Consider the following 20,668-nt stretch of genomic DNA (forward strand, 5'->3'; position numbering starts at 1 on the left):
TGTGTGTGAAAGAGAGAAAGAGAAAGAGAGAGAGAGAGAGAGAGAGAGAGAGAGAGAGAGAGAGAGAGAGAGAGAGAGAGAGAGAGAGAGAGAGAGAGAGTGTGTGTGTGTGTGTGTGTGTACCCTGTGCCCCCCTCTCCCCCAACCATTTTTTAAAAATTAGACCCTTTTTTAGGAGGATATTCCACATCTCAGCTGTATCTCTGCTTGCTCAGTTATCTCTCCCAGAATAGTTTTAATCAAAATCACATTTCACATTTGGAAGGAAGACAACTTCAAAAGGTGGTGGGGCAGAGAGTCGATTAGATTCATATGTTCTTGTCAGGGATACATTAATTTGCATTTCTCTTCTCTGAGCATGACAACTTCTAACAGCGTTTTGACAGAGGACAGGACACTTGGCCCAGAATTATGGCTGAGAATGATGACTCATACACTATAAAAAGGTCTAATGCCACTTTCTAACCCATTATACTTTTCAACACATTCAGCATAATTCTCAGGTATTCTCTAACCCTATGTAGTTGTCCATCTATAGTGTGAGTCCTTGAAACCATTGGCACATGTCTATCTCGCTCTGAAAATGGAAACAATCAAATTGGCTCAGTCTGAGCCCTGCACTATTCCAGCCAATCGAAACGTTTCTTCTAGAGCATGGAAAGGAGCAGTGACTGGCTGTTGAACACAAATATCAATCTTTTGCCAGGACAGAGGACCACACAGTTCATTAGCCAGGACAGAGGACCACACAGTTCATTAGCGTTAGTCAAGTCAGGACTGAAAAAGGCCAATAAATGAGACAGTTGTGAAACCTCAATGATATAAAATCAGATGTGACACATGTGTCTTCACCACTTCATTATAAAACTATGTATAGCACATTGGCTATTGGATACAATCATATTCCAATGCAGAGGTACTGAATTTCTCTCACCACATACAATATGTCATGTATTGTATGTACATCATTTATCCTTTATTTTACAGGTGAGTCCCACTAACATTCAAACCTCTTTTCTAAGGGAATGCTGGTACACACACATACACACACACACACACACACACACACACACACACACACACACACACACACTGTAGGTCTATACATTAAACATGTTATGCTGATTCAGTATGACTTAAAGTGATAGGCACAGCTATGCTATAAACTGAAAAAAAATAGACCTTCACCTGTCCCACTTTAATTTGCTGTGATCTTTGCCGTCTCCATAATCTCCCTGTCTTGGATTCAAAGAATGTCCTAATTATAGCCATTTAACAGAACTTTGTGACATCTTTTGATGTATTATTACTGTCCATCCCAATTAGTTGTGCACTTGTCAACCTCATTTGCCAGTGGGCCCACCATAACACTAACTGCAGCATGTGCTGGTTTTGTGTGATCTGTTACATGTAGTAAAACGGCAAAAGTGAGAATGTCATTGGCTCTTTACACTTTATTTCAATGTGTGTGCAAATCCTCTCTAAGAATGTAATGTGAAATGTTATTAGATGACCTCAATCCCTTATCTTTTTGGAGTCCAAGTGACATTAAAAATGTGCTAACTCTCTAATTGTTGCGAACCATGATCATGAGACTTCAACAATGTGTCTTTATGTATGGCATTCAGCAGGTCTCTTCCAGAGACCAGTGATCAAGCTATTGTAACCTTGTAGGCTATGATGACTGCCTCTTTGCCTGACCTCGGAGTTCTGATGACAGAGATGGCCCAGGAGTGCAAGGTAAGCAGTGGCTTAAGCTGCACACGGACACTACACAGCACACAGTTTTTAGTGGCCTTTTCCACTCATTTCAGACTTAAGTTTTTTTTTTCCCTGTAGTGCATGTGGTTTAATTATCTAGACCAAAACTACGGAGGGCATGTGTACAGATAGTTTTATATTATCCAACAGCGACCTCTGGTGTTTGAAATTGATTTGGCTCTTAGTTATTTTTATTTTATTTTACTGTCAATGGTGCAGCTCCACCTCCTTATGACTTTCAAGATAAATTCTGTTGTAGCAGAGCCCGTTTACAGACATTTCTATCTAACCTGGCATTCCCTGAAATCAGTTAGTGCTATACCTGCTACTTAGCCTAGAAATCTAGACGCACCTTAACGGCAGCAAATGTAATTTGCAGCCAGGGTACCTACATCTTGATGTGGGTCTGGATCATCAGGCTACAGTACATGCTACTAGAAGGAGGGGCCGGTTTATCAAATTTGGGAATATATAAATTTGAGACTATAGGAGGGCTAATGTATCCTAATCCAATATATTTTTGGGAGACTGTTATTCTTGATTCTTGGGGATGTTACAGTTTCTCTCAGTCACTTTGGTACATTTCTCAGATCAGAACTGAAATTTTGAAAACTACCTGTTCAATCTTCACATCATTGTGTCACTTGTGCACATAAAAAAAACAGTTTATCATTTCTTTGAACAAGTTGCAAATGCTTTGGTACATCTATGCAAATGATTATGTACAATTCTCTGCTGTTTCCTACATTATCAACTGCTTATGTCATGTTTTTTAATATGTATTATAATGGGTCTCTGTTGAATAGTCTCACCCCCCACAACATTTAGGCATCAGTTCATAGTATAAGTCTTTACATGCAAAATGGTTGAACAAGTCAAGCCATGCTCTGTTACAGTACGAATAGTAAAAACGTAAATGTGAATCTTGTCCAGTCTCTTGCAATCAAACTCCCACATACACTGAGGTGTAACCTACAAGGTACAATACAGTTTTTCTCAGTCGCTCATTCTCTGCTGTTTTTTACTGTAACATTATCATTTGCTTATGTCATGTCAGTCAAAATGAACTTATGAATGCTGAATAGTCGTTCCCAATAAAACTAATAGTCTTCATTTCATTGCTTGAGTCATTACATACAAAATTGTTGAACTAGTTATCAAATTCTGTCACAATGCTGTAGAATTGAAAAGAGCATACAGTAAAAATGTACGTATTCAGTGTCTTGTACTCACTTACTCACCTAATGTGTAACTTTACTGTAGTTTTCAAATGGCTGTACAAGTACTGTACAGTATAGTGCTGTCTTGAGCATGTTCAGGTAGTGTCACCGAGTTCTGACCTTTTTTGCATTGGAAAACACTGAGAACTGTCATAATGAAAACATGACAAAGCCATTTGACTATCTTGTTCATAAACGATGGTGTCAAGACTTCTCATTTTTATGACACTGACAGTTTCATTGACATGAATACCTGCTTTTGAGGAATGGATTATCCATTTTGAGCAAGTGACGTGCTTTTGCAGGTCATCCACTAGGTTTTGCAGTTTGCACTAATTGTTTTGATAATTGCACTAACTGCTGTGCAAATGTTAATAGTGATGTGAGAAAAGCACCAAAGCGACTGAGAAAAACTGTAGTTCAACCTCCACAACATTTAGTAATTTGTGCACATAGCATATTGCAAATGCTTTTGGACATGTATCAGTTACTTTCATACAATTCTCTGCTGTTTTATAACATTATCATTTTGTCTCCTTCCCTCAGGGAGAAGGTATACTTTTCTTAAGTGGGCCAGGTCTAATAGATACTTCAAATCATTTGTCCCATCAGCTGTTGTGTTTCTAAACAAGTTATAACAGTAAGTTAAGTTTACATTTACACTGAAAAACATAAATCGTTGGATTGCGTACATCGGTTGCACATGAACGAAATGTCTAGAATTAGTCCAGCATTTCTCTTTCTGTGTACAAAATTGATTCATGCTGTGATAATCCAATCTGATATCTGTATTCCCAATGAAAATGATTAGGCTAGGCTTACATGAAATATTAATGTAATTTCAACTTGATTGTGTTATACAGGTGACATGTACTAAGAGTTGCCATTCAGATGTACTTAGTATTGCAACATCAAGGTAAAGGAAGATAACTTTGATATTTAAGACTTCAGGAAGAAGTCTTAAAATGAAACATGCTGAATATGTTGTGCCACAGTGTTCAGAATCAGCTGTGTGATTATCTCAGTGTTCTTGCAAAGGCTCATGGGAACACAATGAAATGGTGACACCAAGGCATATGTTCATTTGTTTTACTGGGTCAGTACTTAGGTGCTTCACATTGATCTTACATGATTCTGTTGGATAAATTCATTGCTGCGGCAGAACATGTCAGTTCAATGTAATAACATTGTGTTTGAAAGAAAAACATGAGTTTGTTTAATTTCATGTTTAATGTTTTAGTAACTGTGACAAACCTTCTTTCCCTTTTTCCCTTAATATATATGCTTCCCTTATGTGATTCAATTAGAAAAGTATAAGTATAAGTATATATACTCTTTTGATCCCGTGAGGGAAATATGGTCTCTGCATTTATCCCAACCCGTGAATTAGTGAAACACACTCAGCACACAGTGAACACACAGTGAGGTGAAGCACACACTAATCCCGGCGCAGTGAGCTGCCTGCAACAACAGCGGCGCTCGGGGAGCAGTGAGGGGTTAGGTGCCTTGCTCAAGGGCACTTCAGCCGTGCCTACTGGTCGGGGTGCGAACCGGCAACCCTCCGGTTACAAGTCCGAAGTGCTAACCAGTAGGCCACGGCTGCCCCCGGACCCAATCCTTATTGCTCACATAAAGCTAACACACATCCATACAATTATCCTCTAGACTTTCTTTCTGTTTGCTTTTGATTCATATATTACTTTTGTTAAAAACGGACTTCATCGTCTGCCACCTCCTTTTATGTTGTGGTCTATGAGCCGGCCATAGCAGGGACGAGACTGTTCTCTCCACAATATCCAGCTTGTCCATAACGCACGCATTTGCATTGAACAACACTACCATCTCATCTCCATCTATGTTACCATGTCACTACCATCATGTTTTGTTATTCAAATACATTGGGGCAGGGGCGCAGGAGGCACGGGGGACGTGGGGGATATGTCCCCCGCAGTGCTGAAGAGACGGCCGTCGTCCCCCTCACTTTTGATAAGGGAAAAAGCCTTATAGGTACACTAAATAAATAATAACCTATAGAGTTTGCGCTAACTATGTAAAACTCCCCATTAACAGCATCACATCACTAACCACAGCCATCTACAGTACTGTAAGACTGCACAATCTCATATTCACTCTGTTGGATATCTGAAGCCAGTTTGTCTACTAACAACCATCATTAGAGATGCGTTTCGTTTGGAGCGGCATACTGGAAGGCTATCAAAAGCATAACATTTTCGGTTTGGTTTGGGATTTAATTTACTTTTTGACTGTTTGATTAAATTGCTAAATGTTGGGACTGATGGGCACTGAAATCTGGGAGATATTTGATGGTTCACTGTTATGTTTCATGCAGTTGAAAAAGTGTCGGGATTTCCACCGCTGTTTATTGCGAGACAAGGCAAGCCATTCATTGAATAGGGGTTGTGCTGTAATAGAAACCTTTTTGCGCAGCCAAGTAGCCTAAATTGAGTTATTGTTTAATTATACATGATTTAGTAGGCTACATTTTATTAAATTCGTAGGCTGGAATGCCTTGAGTCACGCAACAATTGTGTTTAAATGTAGTAGGCTTCAGCCTCTGGCAATTAGCTCGAAAGGGGCAGCAAGACAATAAGCTTGAGAACGTGTGTTGGAGACCCATGGTAGGAAAACGACTTTATTAATCCAACCAACAATATAATAAAATATTAAGAAGAGGTGTTATTTTATTGACTTAAATCGAAGCCATGTCTTCTAGTGCTGGTGGACTGATGGCAATTGTTGGTATGGTATAGGCAAATATGGGAACCTGCCTTTATTTGTCGGGCTATAAATAGAATCAATCCCGGGCATAATTTCAGGATTTATGGTAGCCTAGTCTCCTGCTTAACATGGCATTAGCTGTTATGTTTATTGATAACAAACTCAACTAGCCTACTGATCAACTTGTTTTCACTAGCCTAACTATAAAATACAAGTCTATACCCAACGTTTTTGTTCTAAGACATGTATTTCAAAAATAATTTCAAGACACAAATTGGATACTTCAGTTACCTTGGTGCATAAATCCCAGAGAGTAGGCTACCACACCCCAGAGTGATGGGCCTTTCTTACGTTCAGTGTGAGGTATAAACAAGCTGAGAATTTAGCGGTGTCACGTCTGCCTGTCACAGACGTGGGGAGCTCTTTGAAGCTTGGGATAATGTGGTACAGTTACTACAGTAACAGTATTTTATTTTACTTCTTATGTAATATTTTTTTTTTTCAATTTTATAAATGCTTTGTTTAAATGCTGTTGGAACAAATAGTAGTTGATTATAAAGGCAACTTTCTGTTGCAATTTTCTGTTTGTTCTGGACTGGTAACTTGTTAAGCCAACATGTTCTAACATTGCATAAATATTAACTGCAGACACATAGTGGGAGAGTTGATTTGGTTTATAGACAATTTAGGTACTGTAGGCCTAACTAGGCTATTTGATCATGTAGTCTATGTTTGGATCATAGGCATGATGATTCATTCATGGCTTCATAAAATATCAACATCATGTTGCTTTTAGAGTATTCTACCATTGGCCCAAGTAGTGTGAAATAAATCTAAAAAAAAAAAAAAAAAAGTAGAATTGCACATAGCAAGAAGCTGGTCTGAGGGCAGATCTGGTGTTGTGCTCATCTCACAGTTTTGACCATTTTTATCAAAAAATATTTTGAAAACAATCAGTGGTATCATTTTAATATTCTGGCATGTTTAAAATATGATGGTCGAAAGTGGGCCAGAGGTGGCGATCCGATATCTGGAAATCTGATCTCACTATGGGTTTGTGTTCACAATTTGGTCCCCCTCACTTTCAAAATATCTCCTGCGCCCCTGCATTGGGGAAAGGTGAACTTCATTGTGAACTTCTGTGGAGCTACCCTGAGGCCAAGTAAAACCACAATGGCACAATGTTCCTGCACACCCACAAGCAACTCAGAGAAGCCTACAGGCCCAGTTCAGAACTGAAAACAGTGTGCAGATGGGCTTTCCTGGAAGTGAAAGTGTTGTGAATCAGAATCCTTTCTGTAATTGTACTGTGTATTTCTTATGGTCATTTGTGATTTTGTACCCATATGTACTGTATCTCTTGTGTCTTTGCTTTGTATTCAGAGTATCCTTTGTTTATCCTTGAACTGTTAGAATTCAATGGAAGCCTATCTAGAGACCTTTTGTTTATCCCCAGGTATGAAACATCAACGTTTGTAGAAACGGTATGGGGCCTGAGGGGTATTTCACAAAGGCAGAATTAAGACATCCAAGATAAGTGATAAAGCGGGGTTTGACATAGCGTTGTCTGGTCATCCTAGCTCAACTTGTTTCACTAAATGCCAATCCAGGATGAGTAGGAGCGACTATGTCAAGCCAGGTGTAAGTAATTCAGGATGTGTGCACGTTCTCGTTTCTGCTCCAAAGTGCCCACGGTTGGAATAAAAAAGATGCGGAAAATAGCATCATTCACACAAAGTGAACAACCGCTTTTGATATAGACTAACAATGAAGTAAAGTTGTCCTTTTTGGAATGGGGAATCATTAGCCTGACGAGCCAGACCCACATTAAAATGTAGGGTCTGGGCACTCACCGTTCGCAGTGCTCAGTCCGAGGGGCGGGATAATCGGTTGTCTTTCAAATTCTCTCTGCACGCAATAGACCTCTCCAGAATAAGTCCCGCCTCCGTAACTTCCATATCCATCCAACTTCCGGGCGTCGATTGTCTATGGGAAATAACATGGCGTTTCGAAATATCATACCATACCGGTAAATCTGTAGGTAGTGAAGTAGAAAAAGCTGCTGGGCAGATTGGCCTACACACTTCTGCCATCTAGTTTCCACTGGATTTTTTGATTGTCGGTGCCGTTTAAGTAGTATACTATAGACTATACTACTTAAACGGCACCGAAAATCAAAAAATCCAGTGGAAACTAGATGGCAGAAGTGTGTAGGCCAATCTGCCCAGCAGCTTTTTCTACTTTGTCACCTACAGAGTTTGACAGGTACGATCTTTCAAAACGCCATGTTATTTCCCATAGACATTTGACGACCGATGGTTGGATGGATACGGAAGTTAGGAGGCGGGACTTATTCTGGAGAGGTCTATAGAGCATCACAGTCCTGCCCATAGCCGATTCCGGAAGTAAGAATTCAATGCAATTTCTCCATTGACAATTGAGGTATAAGCCATAAAAACGTAACCATACATGGTAGACTTAAAACCAGCTACGGCTGTACTAAGCGATTGTATATGCTCATATAGAGGGCGAAAATATAAGGGGCACTAACCTTGTTTTGAGATAAATGTCTTTTAATCGCGATGTCTTGGATAAGTACTTCATTACCCACAATCCTGAACAATCCCACAATCCCACAGTGATGCCTCTGATTGGTGGAAAGGCCGTTATAAATATTGATGGACTACCTTTGTTCAAAAGCAGCAATCAGCAGTTCTGGCCCATTCTAGGCTTGGTAGAGGAAGACAAAACAAAGCAACCATTTGTCATTGCTTTATATCTTGGGTCTAAAAAACTAGCGAATGTCAATCTGTTCCTGGAAACATTTGTGAATGAATATGGAAAGCTTAAATTAGAGGGTGTGGATGTTATTGGCAAATGTATAGATATTAAAATGTCTAATTTTGTTTGTGATGCAAGGGCTTTCGTGAAAAACATTAAAGCCCACAATGCATACCATGGCTGTGAAAAATGCACACAGGAGGGAGTGTGGGCCGAAAATCGCATGACTTTTCCTGAAGTCGATTCACCTTTACGGACAGATTCGTCTTTTATTAATAAAGATGATGAGTTTCACCATAAAGGGACCAGTGTGTTGATAGAGGTTGGAATTGGTATGGTCTCCCAATTTCCATTAGATTTTATGCACCTTGTTTGTCTTGGGGTTATGAGAAAGTTGATTGGGTTTTGGATGAGGGGACCGCTTCCTACTCGTTTAGTGCTCATCAGATAGGCCTAATTATGACCACCGCGCAGCGAATATCTCGAGAACCGTAAGGTTTAGGAGGACCATTTTTTTTTTGTATGTTGATCTCAAGGGACCATGTCAACCCATTCCATAACCACTCATTTCATGTATAGCGCCACCTAGTTAAACAAAAAAAAGTAAAAATGAGGTGTTGTAATCACAGGTATCTGTGACCTAACATAGTCAAAACTGCACGAAATTGGAAGTGTAGGATCATTATGACACCCTCTGAATGCACGCCAAGTTTCGTGGAATTCCGTTCATGGGGGGCCACACAATAAATTAATTTATGTTACTATACACCAACTGGCCTGTAGGTGGCCGGAGACAGTTTTCTGTGAATATCTCGAGAACCATAGGGCCTAGGAGGTCCACCTTTTTTTTGTCAGTTGGTCTTAAGGGGGCATGTCAACCCATCCCATTACTATTTATTTCATGTATAGCGCCACCTACTGTAGCTAAAAATTAAAAAGCAAAAAATTAGGTGTTTTCATCACAATATCTCTGGCTGACATGGTCAAAACTGCACAAAATTGAAAGTGTAGGATCATTATGACACCCTCCGAATGCATGCCAAGTTTTGTGAACTTTCGTTCATGGGGGGCCTTACAATAAAATAATTTATATGTACATTTACAGTAGTGACCGTACACCAACAAGGATTCCCGGGACACTGAAAGACCGGGGTACACAAAACTTGGTGGGCATGTAACCCCACATGGATAGCATGGAACCATCGTTTTTCGTTTTGATCTGTAGCCCCCCCGCTGAATTGGACCCCCCGAAAGGAGGGTAGGGCAGACACAGTTTTCTGTGAATATCTTGAAAACCGTAGGGTTTAGGAGGACCATTTTTTTTTTGTATGTTGATCTCAAGGGGCCATGTCAACCCATTCCATAACCACTCATTTCATGTATAGCGCCACCTAGTTAAACACAAAAAAGTAAAAATGAGGTGGTGTAATTGAAGGTATCTGTGACCTAACATAGTCAAAACTGCACGAAATTGGAAGTGTAGGATCATTATGACACCCTCTGTATGCACGCCAAGTTTTGTGGAATTCCGTTCATGGGGGGCCACACAATAAATTAATTTATGTTACTATACACCAACTGGCCTGTAGGTGGCCGGAGACAGTTTTCTGTGAATATCTCGAGAACCGTAGGGCCTAGGAGGTCCACCTTTTTTTTGTATGTTGGTCTTAAGGGGGCATGTCAACCCATCCCATTACCACTTATTTCATGTATAGCGCCACCTAGTTAAAAATTAAAAAGCAAAAAATTAGGTGTTTTCATCTCAATATCTCTGGCTGACAAGGTCAAAACTGCACGAAATTAAAAGTGTAGGATCATTATGACACCCTCTGAATGCATGCCAAGTTTTGTGTACTTTCGTTCATGGGGGGCCTTACAATAAAATAATTTATGTGTACATTTAGTGACGTACACCAACAAGGATTCCCGGGACACTGAAAGACCGGGGTACACAAAACTTGGTGGGCATGTAACCCCACATGGATAGCATGGAACCATCGTTTTTCGTTTTGATCTGCAGCCCCCCCCCCCCGCTGGACTGGACCCCCCGAAAGGAGGGTAGGGCAGACACAGTTCTCTGTGAATCTTTTATGGTATGTTGGTCTCAAGGGCCCACATCAACCTGGCTCATAATCACTCATTTGTGATTTGCCCCCCCCCCCCCCCCGGTCAAAAATGATTATTATTCTGCTTTAATCGCCCCTATCTTCAGTTAAGATGTTCAGAACTGCACCAAATTTTATGTGTATGATTGACCTGGCATTCTCTGGGGGTCTGGGGGTATGCCAAGTTTCGTAGAATTTCATCCATGGGGGGGGCTAAAAAAATTAGGTTATGTGTACATTTAGTGACTGTACACTCATTGGCCTGTAAATGGCGGTGCACACATATAAACATGCACACACACAGGCACCCACATACTATCGGTATTAGAACGGCCGATACATAATTACAAATTCAATAGGATCAAAAGAAAGCCAAAATATTCATCATCATCATCATGGCTACATTTTCAGTATTGGCGATAAGTAGTCGTTTGTCCACTAGATGGCGCATCGTTGCAGTGAGACGTAATTTTTTTGGAAGTTAAAAGTGGGTTGAAAAAATAATGGACACTTCCTACAAGGACTGTAATTTACCGCAGCGAACATCTAATAAGGACAGGACGATGTTCACATGAAGTGTAAGTGAGGATGAAGTGAGGATGTTTATCGGACATGCTTGGTTTTTACTGCAGGTACGTTAATCTTGTAATATCAATAAGGACCTAGGTAATGTTACCGTTAGCGTTGGTTGAGTGATGGAGGCCCATTTGATTGATTGCATTTGTAGAAAACTATAAATGCGGTTATACCAAGCAAATTGATAGCAGCACTGTTTGTATCTTTCGACTGTCATTTATTGCACGTGCTACAAAATCATTCTGTGCAATGGAAGATTTACCAACGTTACACCGGTCTGATACAGTTTTGCCTATACATGCGTGAGACTGAGACGCCTGTTTATTTTGTTTTAAGTGCGTGCAGGGTGTTAGAGGGGGATCGATGTGCTTTGATTCCAGCTTGGTAGTTGTAGTCTGTGAAATTAAAAAGCACGTGTGTGTGAAGTATCCAAACAATGACACCTTCATTTCATTATGGCTGCTTTAGCAACACACCTTAAGCTACTGTGTAGTGGGTCCCATTTAGAAGTGGCTACTTCATTCGCGCTTTCCTTGACTCATGGAACTGCGTGAATGTTATTACAACTTTTCGCCACGATATGGCAGTTTAAGTCCGCTTGATACTGTAAGTCGTAAGCCATTGGTTTCCAAAGGAGATTTTATTTGTGTCGCCAGCATAGCCTATTGACAATTTATGTTGTAAATAGGCCTACCTTATAATCCTACCTGTAGCTTAGGGAAGCTAACAGCTTTCTATTAGGATCTAGTTTGTTAGTTACAGTTTTGTCATAACTCCCTAATGCATTTTTGCATTTAGAATAGCCAGAGCGTGTATATCTCAATCTGAAAATTAAACAATATTGGGTGCCTATGGACTAGGCTGGGTGAACCCAGCCTGATCTGCCCGCTATTTATTTTTTGATTTCTTAAAAGATTGAGCTTGGTCTGATGAAAGCCAGACTAGCCATGGACCTCAGTTACACAATGCAAGGGAACATGAATCAGCCTATATTTGCACGAACAATAACGGACAAAAGCTCTTCAACTTTGGCCCGTTAAAATGTGTATGAACAGTCTAGCGACGCATTTCAGCAAGGCCCATTTGGACATGTCAGTTATTTGCACCACTGGTTAGATGTAAAACAGCATTTCGTTTCAGACTACTGTTACTTAATTTGTGCATTAACAATAACGTTTCAGACTACTGTTACTTAATTTGTGCATTGACAATAAAGTATTACATGAACTAAAGATGACTAAAATCTTATGTAGAAGAAGAAATATTCACAAAAAATCCATCCATCCAAAAATGACCTTTGTTTTTGATAGCTGTTGAAAACGGCATGGAACTGACAGAGATGTTTTTGTTTATAAATACATAAAAAATAAATAAATAAATAAATAACATTATGCTGATACCTTTTGCTTTTCCCAAATACAATGTAGCCTACAGGTGTAAGTGACCTTTCATCAATCCAGTTGCAATGGATGAACTGTGATGACCTGCCCTACTTGTGATTGTTTAGAGATTTTAAAGGTTTTATAACAATGCTACATCTTCTTTGGCTATTCTACAATCTATTCACCTTTTCAGCACAAGTAGGCTACTTTCTGTGCAGCCGCACACACACACTCAGGCATGCCAAACAAGCATACACAAAAGTTTCAAGAGTGGGGGATGGAGTAAAAGATGGAGACAAATTGAAGTGTGATTTATTTTCGCGGAATGGATGTACAGGACTGAGCGGCGGTCATATTTTGTACCGCTATGTGGTACATCTAGTTTAATGAGGTTTTATCACTGAAAACGATTATTTCTGAAAACTTTGGCCAAAGTTGAGATGTGGGAAAACTCGTGGTTTCACTTTCATCAAGGGAAAACAGCGCTGTTGCATTGCGACATGTTCCCTCGTTCGTTTGAAATCTGATTGACCACCTGTTCGAGGGATTTGCGACAGCCTTTCCCAGCTGTTTAACATGTTTGTAGCATATCAGTGTTCAACAGAATTATTTTTAAAAACGGAGGGGATATAGGCCATCAAGTTTTTTCCTAATAGCCTACCCTACTACCTATCTCTTAGATTTTGCTAATGAGTGTTGTAGGCTAGGAGTTATTGACAGCACTAACTTTTACAAAAGACCAGAAAACAATGTTAAGGCATTTGTGGAGAAGGATGGTTTGTGTGTTTTCTTCCTACACCTCACGGTAAGCTATTTCGTTTCTCCGATTGGTTAGGTCTATCCAATTGAGTGCAGAGGCATTCCCCCCCCCCGTATCGGTTGAAACACGCCCCATAATTATGTCCCAATGGAGCAGTATCAGGCTAGTACTGTATGTCAATGAGGCTAGAAGTATGGGCCAATCCCAAAGTGAGCCCTGAGGACTAAGGAGTAAAGACAGACTTATTGGATCTCAGGTGCTAAGTGAGTGAGTGTGTGAGGCCACATGGGCTCAGATTGGTATAAATGGGTTTGGGACAGCACTTCATAAGATCACATGTTACATTGGTGACGTTTCATAACAAAGATGCTACTGATACTTGCTAGTTCGGGAATTTTCATTTTAAGATTGTAGCTTTTCACATGGCCAAGGCACAGGAGATGCCTGCCTGATTCCACACTTTTTCAAACTCTTGTTATACAAGCTGGTCGTGTGTCGTGCTGTTGTTTACCTTTGTAATTTCTGTCACAACGCTTTGAACTGGGGGTAATTCCCTTTGGTGAAGTCTGCCCTGATGCAGACCCACAGAAAGGGCCCGGTAAGTGTATACTCAAACCCTCAAGCCCTTTGAAATACGACATTGGGACAGCCCTAAGCCCTGAATTTCATGAGAATGTGCAGCAAAGTCTGTGAGTTCAGACTTTGGGTTTGGGCCTATGTGTGTGTACCTGGGTGTAATATCCCACGATGCCACTGTTGATGGATCCAACACCGTACTTAAAGTCATTCACCTCATCGTACCAGGACTGGACTCCAGGAGTTTCTATAGCTGGCCATGGACAGGTTCTCACCACAACCACTGGCTGTAAGCAAAGAGACAGAGAGGACTCAGAGACGGAGAAGGAAAAGGACAAATGACAGACGGAGCTCAAAATCATGAGGATAAAGTGGCCCATCAACAGGCTTAGCACCAAGCAATTCCCATGATATATAGACTCCACTTGGAATTTTACTACATAGATAGTTCAGATTGGCTTTAAAGGGCTGGATCCTTCTTGAGAAAGACAGGATAAAGAAATGTCCCCATTTTTCCATTCCCACAGTGTGCAGACAAATGGTGACTTCAAGGGTATTTTTGTTTGGGTCACAACCTTACACATGAAAGTGCTTGATATTGAGTGCTGAAAATATCTATCTAATATAGTAGCTGGTCAGTGTCCCAGGATGTCCTTGAAATCTGTGTGAATGATTTCTGCTGATAGTCCTGCGCTGTGCTGCGCTGTGCGTCATGGAGCAAGTGTCAGCCCACCTCTGTGCGTTGGCAGCAGCCTCATTTTTCCACCTCTGTGATAGATAAAACACTTAAGACTTTCTACCATCTTCCTAAAATGGCTTGTCAGTCTGATGGTAGTCAAGAACTGAACAGGTGGGGATAGCAACAACAGGAGCAAAAGCGGAGTGCAGGGGAAAAAAAAAAAAGCTAACAATAACAACTAGAAAATGTAATCGAGGAAATTACCAGTGCATGAAAATATAAACATACTGTATATTAACATAAAATGCCAAACAAACTTTTATTTGGAAACAGTTGGCAGGAGTCATATTAGATAACAACTGACAGTTGAAATGGCTGAACAGTTAAATAGTTGAGTAGTTTAAATAGTTAAATTATTTAATAGTGAATTATTGTAGTGAGGACATTCATTTTGAAACAGTTGTGGGCAGAGGAAATAGTAGTCTTAAGAGAGCCAGATTGTATGCTTAAAGCCTAAGACAGAGTATATCGTTTCAAAGTTGAATGTAGATAGTGTAATGGATGTTGATAGATAGAAAGTGGAATGGATGTTGATAGGCAGATTGTTTAATGGATGTTGATGGATTACACCTCAATCCAGCAGATGGTGGTAATGCACTCAGTTTGCAAATTGCCAAAAAAAAAAAAAAATAGCTCACCGAAAAAGGGTTCGCTGGCCTGTTCTTTTTCAGTGAGTTGTTTTGGCAGTTTGCAAACGGAGTGCATTGCCACCACCATCTGCTGGACTGAGGTGTAATGGCAAGTGTACCCTGTAGCCTTGTTCTGGCCGCCGGGTGAATAAGGCGAATTGTTTCAGCATACGCTCGGCAAATGCTCCACTTCTGCTGTGGGTCCAGTGGACTGGCAATTATTTATCCAACCTCACTGGTTTAAAAAGAGACAGAAAAACTACAGGCTAATGCAATAGTTGTACCATCTTAAGCATGTTGCTTGCAGTGGGGCTCACTCCTCTCCTCACCGTGTTGTGTTTGTTGACGATCTCGGCGACGATTGAAAGCGATCTAACCATGGAGAGCTCGTACTCTTCTGCATCTAGTCAGTCACACACACAACAATCATACCGAATCACCTGGGGCGTCAACCCAAAACAGCCTCACAAAGTAGTAGTTTGTTTGAGCCATGTTAACAACTTCCCCACTAGAATTTGATTGCCTTACCAGTTACTCCACCTGTTGCAGATGCCGTTGTCAGGTTTTGGAGAATTGGAGCTGCTGTTACCATATCATCTTCACTTAACTCATCTTAGTAGTTCATAAAATAAATGAATTTCAGTGGAGTGGTGGGGTTGTATGTGGAATGGTATAGGGAGATATCTATATACTGTATCTATATATACCCACACACACACACTATATGTACACACGCAGCATTTAAAAATGATTTAAGCCACAATGAGTCAAATGTCCTTACCAGCATTTCCAGTTTGGGCAGTCATTGTCTGGTTTTGAGGATTTGGCGTTGCAGTTACCACATTATCTTCACTTAACCCATCTTTTAGTTCACAAAATGAATGTGGGGTTGTATGTGGAATGGTATATATATTCATGCACATAAGTTATTCTTTCTTTCTTTTTTTTCTTTTTTCGCATGCCCAAATTTCCGTCTTCCGGGGACACTGAAAGACCGGGGTACACCAAACTTGGTGGGCATGTAACCCCACATGGATAGCATGGAACCATCGTTTTTCGTTTTGATCTGTAGCCCCCCCGCTGGACTGGACCCCCCAAAAGGAGGGTAGGGCAGACACAGTTTTCTGTGAATATCTCGAAAACCGTAGGGTATAGCGCCACCTAGTTAAACACAAAAAAGTAAAAATGAGGTGTTGTAATTGAAGGTATCTGTGACCTAACATAGTCAAAACTGCACGAAATTGGAAGTGTAGGATCATTATGACACCCTCTGTATGCACGCCAAGTTTTGTGGAATTCCGTTCATGGGGGGCCACACAATAAATTAAATTATGGTACTATACACCAACTGGCCTGTAGGTGGCCGGAGACAGTTTTCTGTGAATATCTCGAGAACCGTAGGGCCTAGGAGGTCCACTTTTTTTATGTATGTTGGTCTTAAGGGGGCATGTTAACCCATCCCATTACCACTTATTTCATGTATAGCGCCACCTAGTTAAAAATTAAAAAGCAAAAAATTAGGTGTTTTCATCACAATATCTCTGGCTGACAAGGTCAAAACTGCACGAAATTAAAAGTGTAGGATCATTATGACACCCTCCGAATGCATGCCAAGTTTTGTGTACTTTCGTTCATGGGGGGCCTTACAATAAAATAATTTATGTGTACATTTAGTGACGTACACCAACAAGGATTCCCGGGACACTGAAAGACCGGGGTACACAAAACTTGGTGGGCATGTACCCCCACATGGATAGCATGGAACCGTCATTTTTCGTTTTGATCTGTAGCCCCCCCGCTGGACTGGACCCCCGAAAGGAGGGTAGGGCAGACACAGTTCTCTGTGAATATCTTGAGAACTGTAGGGCCTAGGATGACCAATTTTTTCCGTATGTTTGCCTCCAGGGGTCATGTTAACCCATTCCATGTGCACACATGTGCATAAACAGATACACACGCATACAGTACACATACATTTACAGTAATCATACGTATGACACATACTCACACAGTAGACATATGTACGCATGCATGCACATGCACAAACACACATACGCAGGCAAACACACAAGCACGCACATACACACACACACACACACCCACACACATAAACATAAACTTGTACACGCACACATGCACACAATTCAAGAATTTTTCCCGTCATCTACTTCCTGAATTTTTGGTCATTGATACCCGGGACACCGAACCACCGGGGTACATGAAATTTGGTGGGTATGTAGCCCCACTAGACTTTTACGGAAAAATTTCATTTCGTCCCCGGGGACCATCACCCCCCCGTGCTGGGCCCCCCGAACCGCAAAAAAAACAGTTTTTCCTAAATAACTAACTGAACCGTGGCACTGAGGATGAAGAATCTTTTATGGTATGTTGGTCTCAAGGGCCCACATCAACCTGGCTCATAATCACTCATTTGTGATTTGCACCCCCACCCCCCCGGTAAAAAATGAAAATGCAATATTATTCTGCTTTAATCGCCCCTATCTTCAGTTAAGATGTTCAGAACTGCCCCAAATTTTATGTGTATGATTGACCTGGCATTCTCTTGTGGTATGCCAAGTTTCGTAGAATTTCATCCATGGGGGGGTCTAAAAAAATTAGGTTATGTGTACATTTAGTGACTGTACACTCATTGGCCTGTAAATGGCGGTGCACACATATACACATGCACACACAGAGGCACCCACATACTATCGGTATTAGAACGGCCGATACATAATTACAAATTCAGTAGGATTAAAAGAAAGCCAAAATAAATATTCATCATCATCATCATGGCTGCATTTTCAGTATTGGCGATAAGTAGTCGTTTGTCCACTAGATGGCGCACCGTTGCAGTGAGACGTCATTTTGTTGGAAGTTAAAAGTGGGTTGGAAAAACAATGGACGCTTCCTACAAGGACTGTAATTTACCGCAGCGAACATCTAATAAGGATAGGACGATGTTCACATGAAGTGTAATTCCCATTTCTTCTTGAAGCCGAAATAAATCTGAGGATGTTTATCGGACATGCTTGGTTTTTACTGCAGGTACGTTAATCTTGTAATATCAATAAGGACCTAGGTAATGTTACCGTTAGCGTTGGTTGAGTGATGGAGGCCCATTTGATTGATTGCATTTGTAGAAAACTATAAATGCGGTTATACCAAGCAAATTGATAGCAGCACTGTTTGTATCTTTCGACTGTCATTTATTGCACGTGCTACAAAATCATTCTGTGCAATGGAAGATTTACCAACGTTACACCGGTCTGATACAGTTTTGCCTATACATGCGTGAAACTGAGACGCCTGTTTATTTTGTTTTAAGTGCGTGCAGGGTGTGAGAGGGGAATCGATGTGCTTTGATTCCAGCTTGGTAGTTGTAGTCTGTGAAATTAAAAAGCACGTGTGTGTGAAGTATCCAAACAATGACACCTTCATTATGGCTGCTTTAGCAACACACCTTAAGCTACTGTGTAGTGGGTCCCATTTAGAAGTGGCTACTTCATTCGGGCTTTCCTTGACTCATGGAGCTGCGTGAATGTTATTACAACTTTGCGCCACGATATGGCAGTTTAAGTCCGCTTGATACTGTAAGGCGTAAGCCATTGGTTTCCAAAGGAGATTTTATTTGTGTCGCCAGCATAGCCTATTGACAATTTATGTTGTAAATAGGCCTACCTTATAATCCTACCTGTATCTTAGGGAAGCTAACAGCTTTCTATTAGGATCTAGTTTGTTAGTTACCGTTTTGTCATAACTCCCTGATGCATTTTTGCGTTTAGAATAGCCAGAGCGTGTATATCTCAATCGGAAAATTAAACAATATTGGGTGCCTATGGACTAGGCTGGGTGAACCCAGCCTGATCTGCCCGCTATTTATTTTTTGATTTCTTAAAAGATTGAGCTTGGTCTGATGAAAGCCAGACTAGCCATGGACCTCAGTTACACAATGCAAGGGAACATGAATCAGCCTATATTTGCACAAACAATAACGGACAATAGCTCTTCAACTTTGGCCCGTTAAAATGTGTATGAACAGTCTAGCGACGCATTTCATCAAGGCCCATTTGGACATGTCAGTTATTTGCACCACTGGTTAGATGTAAAACAGCATTTCGTTTCAGACTACTGTTACTTAATTTGTGCATTGACAATAAAGTATTACATGAACTAAAGATGACTAAAATCTTATGTAGAAGAAGAAACATCCATCCATCCAAAAATGACCTTTGTTTTTGATAGCTGTTGAAAACGGCATGGAACTGACAGAGATGTTTTTGTTTATAAATACATAAAAAATAAATAAATAAATAAATAAATAAATAAATAAATAACATTATGCTGATACCTTTTGCTTTTCCCAAATACAATGTAGCCTACAGGTGTAAGTGACCTTTCATCAATCCAGTTGCAATGGATGAACTGTGATGAACTGCCCTACTTGTGGTTGTTTAGAGATTTTCAAGGTTTTATAACAATGCTACATCTTCTTTGGCTATTCTACAATCTATTCACCTTTTCAGCACCAGTAGGCTACTTTCTGTGCAGCCGCACACACACACTCAGGCATGCCAAACAAGCATACACAAAAGTTTCAAGAGTGGGGGATGGAGTAAAATATGGAGACAAATTGAAGTGTGATTTATTTTCGCGGAACGGATGTCCAGGACTGAGCGGCGGTCATATTTTGTACCGCTATGCGGTACATCTAGTTATATAAATAATGAAGGTAAAAATAACCCATTCTTTCACACAAGCTTACATCACAGACCACTTGGAGGTTCAAACAATCAGAGTTTTGGTAGATTTGACAATCAGTTACTGTAATTTCAAAACAAGCACTTTACTTTGGATAGACAATAGCAATACATAGGAGTGATTAACATCAAAATCTAGACTGGAGTAACTCAACATTTGACACCTTTGATATGTTTAGTGTTCTAAAGACATCAAATAGCCTGTTATAGTAGCCAAATGCTTGTGGGTTTGAGAGAAGGAATACTTTTAGATACTTTCTATGTGATCTCAATGGCAATGTTTGTGTGAAAGAATAGTCCTTACCAGCATTTTTAGTTTGGGCAACAGTGTCTGGTTTTGGGGATATGGAGTTGGGATGAGAACAGCATCTTCACTTGCACCATCTTTTGGTTTCCACATAAGATGACACAGGTAAATCAAGGGTTTTTTTACACAAATATAAATCATACTGACAGAAACCTAGACAAAAAAAAACCTCTTTACCAGTAACTTCAGTTTGTGCAGCAGCGGTTTTAAAAGACACAATACAACTGCGAAAAGATTAACACTACTCACCATAACTGGCACTAGCAATGAGAAGCCACACAGACACAACTTTTGCCAGTACTGACATAATGGATCACTAAACAACAATGGAAA

At 40.4% G+C, this 20,668-nt stretch overlaps 1 protein-coding gene across 1 annotated transcript in view; it reads left to right on the forward strand.

Annotated features, from left to right (window-relative positions):
* The first annotated feature begins 3,598 nt into the window (after positions 1–3,598).
* LOC121712076 (gap junction Cx32.2 protein-like) overlaps positions 3,599–20,668 on the forward strand; it is a 37,485-nt gene continuing 20,415 nt past the window's right edge. Inside the window, exon 1 of the mRNA XM_042096057.1 lies at positions 3,599–3,621. The gene's annotated coding sequence lies outside the window, so the exon portion shown is untranslated. The remainder of the gene's footprint in view (positions 3,622–20,668) is intronic.

This window comes from Alosa sapidissima, chromosome 6, assembly GCF_018492685.1.
Source record: "Alosa sapidissima isolate fAloSap1 chromosome 6, fAloSap1.pri, whole genome shotgun sequence".
Lineage (NCBI taxonomy): Eukaryota > Metazoa > Chordata > Actinopteri > Clupeiformes > Clupeidae > Alosa > Alosa sapidissima.